General features: G+C 50.4%; 1 long non-coding RNA gene across 3 annotated transcripts in view; it reads right to left on the bottom strand.

Annotated features, from left to right (window-relative positions):
• Positions 1–3,315: 3,315 nt before the first annotated feature.
• LOC102247895 overlaps positions 3,316–4,606 on the bottom strand; it is a 6,361-nt gene continuing 5,070 nt past the window's right edge. For 2 of the 3 annotated variants that reach the window (XR_001360824.1, XR_001360823.1), the window contains one exon: positions 3,316–4,201. This is a non-coding gene — a long non-coding RNA (uncharacterized LOC102247895). The remainder of the gene's footprint in view (positions 4,202–4,606) is intronic. The other variant, XR_001360825.1, reaches the window with a different exon arrangement.

Consider the following 4,606-nt stretch of genomic DNA (forward strand, 5'->3'; position numbering starts at 1 on the left):
GGCCAGCGGACCCCAGCCCTCCCCGCTGTGTCCTTCACCCTTGCAGGGGAGGTCACAACCACTGGGCAGGGTTAGGAGGAAGGTCACAGAGCAGGTGGCTCCCAGTCCTAGTGGCATCACAGGTGCGGATGGTCCCCTCCATCCTGCCCTCTCTCCAACCACACCTGCCAATCAGCGGCTGTGCTCCAGACAGACACACATTGGCCCTTCGGGGGGGGGGGGGGCATTTGACAATGCCTGGGACATTTTTGGTTGGCACAACTGGAGAAGGGGTGCTCTTGGCATCTAGTGGGTGGAGGCCAGGGGTGCTGCTAACACCCCAGTGCCCAGGGCAGACCCCACCAGGAAGGACATCCGCCCAAGTGTCAGTAACGTGAGGCTGAGAAACCTGCCTTAAGTGCTCGACGGTGGGCATGCTGGACGTTATTGCTGTTCTTGAGTAAGTGGACGTTTTAGCTACAAATTTAGAGCCAGGAAGCCTGTGGAAAGGAGCACCCTGTGGTCATGTACATGAGTCCGCCTGTGTGGAACGCGGGAAGCAGCGGGCGGAAATGTCACAGAAGGAGATCACGCGTTTTCCAGGCCCGTGTGCGTTTTCATTCCAGGTGCACAGTTCTACGGCCCATCCTCTGTCCCCTGTGCTGTGCGGTCACCGCCCGCCCCCAAGTCAAGTCTCCCTCCTCACCATTCAACCCCCTTACCCTCTCCCCCGGCTCCCCCTCCCGTTCCCTGTGGTAAGCACCACACAGCTGTCTGTGTGTCTGAGTTGGGTTTTGCCTGATCCCTCCACCTTTTTCACCCAGCCCTGCAGCCCCCTCTCTTCCGACAGCTGGTGGTGGACACTGGATTGCTTGCACCTTCCAGCTGCTGTGAAGAATGCTGCCAGGAGCATGAATGTACAGCTATCCCTTCGAGACCCCTTTCTATTCTTTGGAACTGCTGGGTCGCGTGGTAGTTTGCTATTTGGAGGACCCGCCACGCTGTTTCCCCAGCGGCCGCACCGCCCTCCATGCCCCCCACAGCGCACGGGCTCCAGTTCCCCCACATCCTCGCCAACGCTTGCTCTTTCGAGTTCTTTGATAGAGGCCGTCCTGATGGGTGTGAGCTGCTCCCTCATCGTGGTTGGGTTTGCATTTCCCTAATGGCCTAACGATTCGTGATGTTGAGCATCTTTCCGTGGGCTGATGGCCGTTTTTATATCTTCTGTTCACATTCTGTGGGTTAGAACTTCGTCATGTGGCAACATCTCACCACAAGGCAGGCTGGGAGATGCAAGGTAGTCGGGCTATGCATTAGCTATCTGTTCTGCCTGACAATATTACCATTGACCTAGTAGCTTAAACTTCAACATTTCCTACCTCCCAGTTTCTGTGGGTCAAGAGCGTGGGCACAGCTTACCTGGGTCCTTTGCAAGATGGCAATTGAGGGGTTGGCTGGGCTGCAGCCTCATCTGAGGCTCAACTGGGGATGGATCTGCTTCCAAGCTCACTCTGGACGTGGGCAGGACTCTGGTCCCTGCAGCTATCGATGGACGCTCTGGTTTCTTGCTGCAGATCTGCCAGAAGCTTCCCCATTCTGTGGAGAGTGTCTACAGCTGTGGTTCTCAACCTCGGCTGCACATTAGAATCACCTGGGAATCTTTTTAAAATCCTGATTTCTGGGCCTCATCCTCCGGGAATTCTCTTTCTTTGTTACTAATGTTGTTCAAAGAAACAGAATTCCCGGAGGATGAGGCCCAGAAATCAGGATTTTAAAAAGATTCCCAGGTGATTCTAATGTGCAGCCAAGGTTGAGAACCACTGCCTATATAGCATTTGGACAGGTTCGAGCCTGGGACTGATGAGCGGGCACGATCCTCTCATGGCAAAGCCACGGGCAAGTCCCAGCACAATGATAGCCAAAGGCTATAGTTGTAAGCTTGACCTTATGGTCGGAACCTGTGGTCCCACGTGGCTGAGTGATATGGGCTGCAGGAGGTGCAGCAAGTAAACAAAGCTTGATCAGGTGCATTAATTGAGTAGATTTAAAACCCGAAAGAACGTTGTGACCACGCCCTTACTTTGCCTCCTGGAACCTGGCTATAAAATAAAGACTCGGCTTGCAGACTGTGGTGCTCTCTCTCCATTAGAGAGCAGAGTCCCACCCAGCCCCAGCTTTATTCTCTTGTCTGTCTTTTCTAAATCCTTCACCACCCCCCCTCCCCCCTCAGGTTCACCCATGGCCGTGCCGGCTCGGCACACCATTCCTTGGAGCCACTCCAGTCCCTTGTCACTTGGGATTTCCTCTAAGCCAACTGAAGAGAGAGACTCCAGCAAGATGGGTGCTGCCATTTTAAATATATTCTTTATTGATTTCAGAGAGGAAGGGTGAAAGAGATAGCAACATCAATGATGAGAGAGAATTATTGACTGACTGCCTCCTGCATGGCCCCTGCTGGGGATCGAGCCCACAACCCAGGCACGTGTCCTGACCAGGAATTGAACTGTGGCTTCCTGGTTCATAGGTCGAAGCTTTTCATACTGTATGAAAAGTATGGTCACTGGTGCATGCAGCGTCCCAGATTGCGAGAGGGATGTCCGACTGCCAGTGTAGGCCCGACATCCCCATGAGGGGTCCCTGGTTCATGAGCCACGCCAGCCGGGCTGGGTGCTACCGTGTTATATACAGAATCACACACACAGTCAGGTATGTCCTGCTACCTTTGCCATATTCTATTGGTTAGAAGCAACTCACATGTCCTGCCCACACTCAAGGGGAGGAGAGCATGCAAGGGCAAGAAATTCAGGAGCCAGGGATTGTGGGTACCTCGGAGAGTTGTACCAAGGCCTCCCTAGAATTCCAGGACAATGGAAGAAGGGATTTCAGAGGACAGCCAGCTACCAGCCTCCACCACAGTGTGTTGTAAATATTTTTTCTTAGCAGTGGAAAAGTGCTAGGTTGAAGACCGGCTCCATCTTTTAACTTGATGGTCATGTTGTGGTTGGTGGTTTAAATTTGTTTATGGTGTTGTTGACATACAGAAGCTCTGCATTTAAGTGAAGTCAAATTTATCAATATTTTTCCTTTACAGTTTATGAGTCACATCATGTCAGGAAAGTTCTTCTCCCTCCAAGATGACATGAAATTCCACCCACATGGTCTCCTAAAATAACTCGTTCTTCTGGCCAAGGATCCCAGGTGGGGGGAACTTTCTCTTCACGACCAGGGTAATTTGTTTGGATAAACTATTTTGCTGCTGACTTGCTTGAAAAGCTGTTTGTTCACAATTTTGCTAATCAGTGACTTTTTAAGGAGAAGAAGTGAGATTTCAGCAAATTATTTTCACCCTTTAATATATAATTCTTAGTGTGGCTCTAAGATAAGCAAGAAAATTTCAGAGAAAGCTCTTTTTTGGTGCAAAATCAGCATCGTTCACATGTAGCCAATGATACCGTGTATCGCAGCGATTCTTGGCCTTTCTCACACAGGGCACAGCACGCTGTGGCCTTGGATGCTTACCCTCAGGGGTCACTCCGTTGCTGTGTGTTTACCTCCAAATAGAAAATTATGATTGTGTCAATCCGGTCCATTCACTGACAACTGCCTACCTCTCAAACAGAGGACAAATTATTGGGAAATTGTGGAGAAACACATGCCCCTCTTTTCCTTCAGCAAATAGTTAGGGCACCCCCTCTCTGTCTGGGCAAAGCACCCTATGCAAAGTGTGAAGCTGCTAGCAAAAAATATATATATATACACACACACCTTGAAAACATTGCCACCAGCACAGGCACACCACACTTTAGCTCTATGGATTCTACTCTTGTGGTGATGATATAATACTCCAGTGATCTTCAGTCGACCAGGTAGCGCCAAGACCTTCCAACATGGCCACCTGGGGCCCAGAACTGACATCCATGACGCTTGTGCAGTAGATGCGGATCTCTGTCGATAAACGCAGCTGTGAGGGGTGGAACCCAGGACACGTCTCCATAGCTCAGCAGCTTTTCCGCCCACCAGATCAGTCCTCTCCGTCTTTCCGAGTTGCAGCGCAGTCCCGGACCCATGCACAGGTCCTAGGTGCTGAGAGGAGGGAGGGACCATTTGTCCGTGCCTGCCTCTGCCCAGAGGATCCCGTGTCCCAGCCCGGCCCGAAGGAACCACATCGGCCAGGAGGCCCGCTTTTCATCGCTGGTGATAACAAGCTAGAGTTGCATCAAAACTGCAAGAGAAAAAAAATCCTTAGAAATATTTTTTAACCGTCCACAGACATTTAACAGTCTGATACATGTAGAGTGTTTGGCGTGTTTTTAATTGCTGACGGGTCCTGGAAAAGGAAGAACAAAGAGTGTTGTTGATATGTATAAGTCTTTAGAGAGAGCGGGTGTAAGTGCCAGTCGCCAACAGCAGCAAGAAATCTTTGTGGGGCAAGACTGCCCCCTTGTGACCAATGTTGGCTTAACTATTTATGTGCATTCCTCTAGAACAGCGGTTCTCAACCTTCCTAATGCCGCGACCCTTTAATACAGTTCCTTATGTTGTGGTGACCCCCAATTTCGTTGTTACATATTGAACATAATGAAAGCATAGTGATTAATCACAAAAACAATATGTAATTATATATGTG

Source organism: Myotis brandtii, unplaced genomic scaffold, assembly GCF_000412655.1.
Source record: "Myotis brandtii unplaced genomic scaffold, ASM41265v1 scaffold1297, whole genome shotgun sequence".
Lineage (NCBI taxonomy): Eukaryota > Metazoa > Chordata > Mammalia > Chiroptera > Vespertilionidae > Myotis > Myotis brandtii.